A 6000-nucleotide genomic window follows, 5' to 3' on the forward strand; every position below is an offset into this window, starting at 1 on the left:
GGTGGTGACTAACAGGTGGAGACTAACAGGTGGTGACTGACAGGTGGTGACTGACAGGTGGGGACTAACAGGTAGTGACTAACAGGTGGTGACTGACGGGTGGTGACTAACAGGTGGTGACTGACGGGTGGTGACTAACAGGTGGTGACTAACAGGTGGTGACTAACAGGTGGTGACTGACAGGTGGTGACTGACAGGTGTTGACTAACAGGTGGTGACTGACAGGTGGTGACTGACAGGTGGTGACTAACAGGTGGTGACTGACAGGTGGTGACTGACAGGTGTTGACTGACAGGTGGTGACTAACAGGTGGTGACTAACAGGTGGTGACTAACAGGTGGTGACTGACAGGTGTTGACTGACAGGTGTTGACTGACAGGTGGTGACTGACAGGTGGTGACTAACAGGTGGTGACTAACAGGTGGTGACTGACAGGTGGTGACTGACAGGTGTTGACTAACAGGTGGTGACTAACAGGTGGTGACTGACAGGTGGTGACTGACAGTTGGTGACTAACAGGTGGTGACTGACAGGTGGTGACTGATAGGTGGTGACTGACAGGTGTTGACTGACAGGTGGTGACTAACAGGTGGTGACTAACAGGTGGTGACTAACAGGTGGTGACTAACAGGTGGTGACTGACAGGTGTTGACTGACAGGTGTTGACTGACAGGTGGTGACTGACAGGTGGTGACTAACAGGTGGTGACTGACAGGTGGTGACTGATAGGTGGTGACTGACAGGTGTTGACTGACAGGTGGTGACTAACAGGTGGTGACTAACAGGTGGTGACTAACAGGTGGTGACTGACAGGTGGTGACTGACAGGTGTTGACTGACAGGTGGTGACTAACAGGTGGTGACTAACAGGTGGTGACTAACAGGTGGTGACTGACAGGTGGTGACTGACAGGTGGTGACTGACAGGTGGTGACTGACAGGTGGTGACTGACAGGTGGTGACACCTGGAACACATTAAGACAAGAAAAAGGTTGCTGACCGAAACAACAAAACAATAAGCATTGCAGAGGTTATAGGTTATATCTTGTTGTGTGCAGGAATTCACTTTTCTACAACCTGTAAGGCAGCACTCAAGATGTTTCAGATGGTGTTTTCAGGGATTGTTAACTAAAATATTGTTGTCTGACACAGTGCACATTGCGGTTTATGGAAACTCTTTTTGAAACACTGTGGTTTATGGCAGCTCATATTGAAACACTGTGGTTTATGGCAGCTCATATTGAAACACTGTGGTTTATGGCAGCTCATATTGAAACACTGCGGTTTATGGCAGCTCATATTGAAACACTGTGTTTTATGGCAGCTCATATTGAAACACTGTGGTTTATGGCAGCTCATATTGAAACACTGTGGTTTATGGCTGCTCATATTGAAACACTGTGGTTTATGGCAGCTCATATTGAAACACTGTGGTTTATGGCAGCTCATATTGAAACACTGCGGTTTATGGCAGCTCATATTGAAACACTGCGGTTTATGGCAGCTCATATTGAAACACTGCGGTTTATGGCAGCTCATATTGAAACACTGCGGTTTATGGCAGCTCATATTGAAACACTGCGGTTTATGGCAGCTCATATTGAAACACTGTGGTTTATGGCAGCTCATATTGAAACACTGCGGTTTATGGCAGCTCATATTGAAACACTGCGGTTTATGGCAGCTCATATTGAAACACTGTGGTTTATGGCAGCTCATATTGAAACACTGCGGTTTATGGCAGCTCATATTGAAACACTGCGGTTTATGGCAGCTCATATTGAAACACTGCGGTTTATGGCAGCTCATATTGAAACACTGTGTTTTATGGCAGCTCATATTGAAACACTGTGGTTTATGGCAGCTCATATTGAAACATTGTGTTTTATGGCAGCTCATATTGAAGCACTGTGGTTTATGGCAGCTCATATTGAAACAATGTGGTTTATGGCAGCTCATATTGAAACACTGCGGTTTATGGCAGCTCATATTGAAACACTGTGTTTTATGGCAGCTCATATTGAAACACTGTGGTTTATGGCAGCTCATATTGAAACACTGTGGTTTATGGCAGCTCATATTGAAACACTGTGTTTTATGGCAGCTCATATTGAAACACTGCGGTTTATGGCAGCTCATATTGAAACACTGTGGTTTATGGCAGCTCATATTGAAACACTGTGGTTTATGGCAGCTCATATTGAAACACTGTGGTTTATGGCAGCTCATATTGAAACACTGTGGTTTATGGCAGCTCATATTGAAACACTGTGGTTTATGGCAGCTCATATTGAAACACTGTGGTTTATGGCAGCTCATATTGAAACACTGTGGTTTATGGCAGCTCATATTGAAACACTGCGGTTTATGGCAGCTCATATTGAAACACTGTGGTTTATGGCAGCTCATATTGAAACACTGCGGTTTATGGCAGCTCATATTGAAACACTGTGGTTTATGGCAGCTCATATTGAAACACTGTGGTTTATGGCAGTTCATATTGAAACACTGTGGTTTATGGCAGCTCATATTGAAACACTGCGGTTTATGGCAGCTCATATTGAAACACTGCGGTTTATGGCAGCTCATATTGAAACACTGCGGTTTATGGCAGCTCATATTGAAACACTGTGGTTTATGGCAGCTCATATTGAAACTACGAGTATTCTACATTCATTTTACATTTCAAACAAAAGTGTGCTTATTATTGAGATAAGACTTATATTTATTTTAAATATACTTCTAGCAAAAGTTTTATAATGGCCAATTTACAACGCAGTCACGACTTAATTTTTGGTCCAAAGCAGCATTTTGTCAGCCAAGCTACGAAAATAGGCCTATACATGTGACGTTGAACCAGCTGAATTTTCAATTAGCCTACATTTGAATTCCTGGTCGACAGAGAGGCCAGTGTTGTAACAAGGTAATTAAAGTAGTGTTAAATTACGCTGTTTTCTCGGGGTCACGTGATCAGCCACATGTAAACCACACCTCATCCTCACCAACGAGGCAACCCAGGCAGGCTGAAAAAGCTCTAGTCTGAGACAGACAGTGTCTATAGTGTCTGTCGGTTGTTTGTGGAGAAAAAAGCTCCAGTTTGGGTCCGATAGCGTCGGTAATGTTGTCTGTAGTCTGTAAAAGCTTTATGTTGACTGTGTGTCTGTAGGTCGTCTGTAGTACAAACAACTGACAGACCATATAGACCTATACCTACAGAGTGCTATTCCAGACAAACTGTCAATGTCAAAAATCTTCCCAATGTGGCATCCATAAGTTATTAGCCTGTTATAGTCAGATTAAGTATTCGCAAAGCTGTAAAAGGACTGCAGACTGTAATAATTGTATTTATAAACAACAGTAGAACTCTTCCGTCCCTTCTTTAGTGGTTCTGTTCCAGAGTTACAGAGGAGAGGGGCTACAACTCATTTACTGTACTAAATCTGCACTTGATCTTTCTGACTCTCTCTCTCTCTTGTCTCTATCTATCTATCTATCTCTCTCTCTCTCTCTATATATATATATATATATATATATATATATCTCCCCACATACACACACACACTGTCTCTCTCTCCTCTCATCTAAATGCTGTTTTTACTCCATCCATTCTGTGGTTGCGGTGTGATGTGAAGAATGTGTGTTCACTGATAACACCAAGAGCCAGAAGAACAATTAGAGCAGAGCTGCACGGGGGCCCTGCCTTTTGTTGGGCTCTTAATGACTTTAGAACAGAACATTACTCTATACCACGCTGTTCTTCACACCTGTCAATGTTCTCTTTCTATGGATGGCAGAAGGGGGGGAAAAGGTGGCCTGCATTGGCTTGTTTCTAACGGAGGGAAGACTGGGTGAACACAGGAGTGCTATTAATTGAAAAACCATAAAAGTTGTATGAGACTTTGCAGGGGGACGGACCCTATCAATGTTTAGCATGTGTCCCCTTTAAAGAGGAACTCAAATCTACTGATATCACGGGCTACTATGGATTAACGTATTACATAGACTATTACTATCCTACTATCCTATTTGTGATAATCTATTTACGCAATGCAAAACACTTTTTGTTCAAACTGATCTGAAACTAATATATTTTAATTCTAATCCTTTCCCAATTTTCAGCATGCAGGGCAGACTTCATGGCTAGCTGAGACAAATCTTTGTTGAAAGGTAATTAGAGGAGAAGGGAAGGGGGAGAAAACGCTGCACTGAGAAAAGCATTCACTAACCCCATTAGCAGAGGCTCTTAGGGACAAGCTATACCTTAGTGCTGATTAAATCTAAAAGGAGATGAATCAAAAAGCTGGCCCGAAAGTGACTCCCTGGATAAATAAGATGGGCCATGTCAAGTTTCATTCCGGGTTGGGGAAGAGAGGACATTTGAGGGGGTAAAGCTTTTAACTTAAATGGGCTAACTCAAGTAATTACACGGACAGGCAATTTAGAAGGCAGTGAGATGGAGTCGGGGAGAAATACAAAACAGATCAGGCAACCCAGACCGGCTGCAGCCCAAGGCTAAACAACCCCCATTCCCGTTCTGGCAATCTGATGGTTGCGTTTTAATGGAAAGTATAAAAAAAAGTACATGGAATACACTACAGCAGACTACAGTAGAACACTGAAAAGGTGTTATATGTATTGCCTGTGCCCGTGTCGGGAAAATTAAAACGTGGAGAAAATAGAACGTAAAGAACATGCATGGGTTACTTTTACCAATTCCCTTATTTGAACGCAGACTCTCTATATTTACAAATATACAATACAATATTGACAGTACGTTAAAGAGGTTAGGTTAATTAATAGAATATTAACATGATATAAAAACAAATCATACGCAAAGACGAACAATAAAAGTATAGTATTCTCTTTTTTTACTGGAACCTTTCACACCCAATTGGACCTAAACCTTCATTATTGTTACGTATAACAGGCATTGTAATAAATGACGTTTAAAGTGCCATGATGCGACACATTCAGATCCATAATAACAATAATAAAACACCCACCTCGTTTGTCCCTTTTGAGAGTAATGATTGAATCTGTCTGTCACGTAGGTTTCTTTAAAAAATGGTATAGCAACTAGGCTTGCATGGACTACTTTGGACCAAAGAAAAAAAATGTGCAAGGAGTCCAGAAAACTAGGCTATTGCGTAAATTACAGTGACCAGTCTATTAAATCAAACGACAAAACGTGAGACTTCTCCAACGGTCCCTGTGATCGCGACTCGCGTCCTCGGAAATAGGCTGCTGTGACTGTGACTGCTGGCAATTGTAAAACGAACGAAGCAAGGCTAATGGAGTTTTCAGATAGTATTTCCACTGGTGCCGTCCCGTTTCTTTCGTAACCAGATGCCAGTCCAACGCTGGATGATCTGCTCTACACATGCAATAATTAATACAGAAGACCTGGCTGGCACTAAGTTTATAATGATGCACGCACAAGAAAATGTTGCGGCAATACGCGACTACTGTCCTCTCTATCTCTCTATCTATCTATCTCTCTCTCTCTTCTGTTCAACGCTACCTTGTCCCCAATGGTCGCCTGCTCTACATTTGACAGTGACAGAACGAAAATCCCAAGTAAACCTCCTCTAGTTAGATGACGTAAACCTCTCTGCAGCCAATCTACACGCGGTCCATTCAAGCGGAATAACAAATCCACCCAATCAGAAGAACGTAGTTCACTTGGACACCAAGTAAAGGAAGAAAAATGCAGCTGAATGAGATATACTCGTCTTGTAGGCTACGCCGCGGGTCGAAGGAGCGAAACTCATCTTTGTACTGAGAACGGTTGCGGTACTACTGTCCCTAATGGCGCCCCAAACAGTTTCACAGTAGGTCCCTGTGTATGACACGTTGTGTTGAGGAAATTAACAACCTACTAAAAAATTGTCCAAAAAGAACAGCAACATCTCCCCACGCGCAAAGTCATTACGCACAAATATCGGATCCTTACGCAAAACATTACTCACAACATTCTTGTCTGCTTGGTTATACTTTAAAAT

General features: G+C 42.5%; 1 protein-coding gene across 1 annotated transcript in view; it reads right to left on the reverse strand.

The window, feature by feature from the left end:
• The window catches only part of LOC139410282 (LIM domain only 4b), a 33649-nt gene extending 28093 nt beyond the window's left edge, over positions 1-5556 (reverse strand). Inside the window, exon 1 of the mRNA XM_071155768.1 lies at positions 5002-5556. The gene's annotated coding sequence lies outside the window, so the exon portion shown is untranslated. The remainder of the gene's footprint in view (positions 1-5001) is intronic.
• Between the last annotated feature and the right edge of the window lie 444 nt (positions 5557-6000).

The sequence above is a fragment of the Oncorhynchus clarkii genome, chromosome 5, assembly GCF_045791955.1.
Source record: "Oncorhynchus clarkii lewisi isolate Uvic-CL-2024 chromosome 5, UVic_Ocla_1.0, whole genome shotgun sequence".
Classification (NCBI taxonomy): Eukaryota; Metazoa; Chordata; class Actinopteri; order Salmoniformes; family Salmonidae; genus Oncorhynchus; species Oncorhynchus clarkii.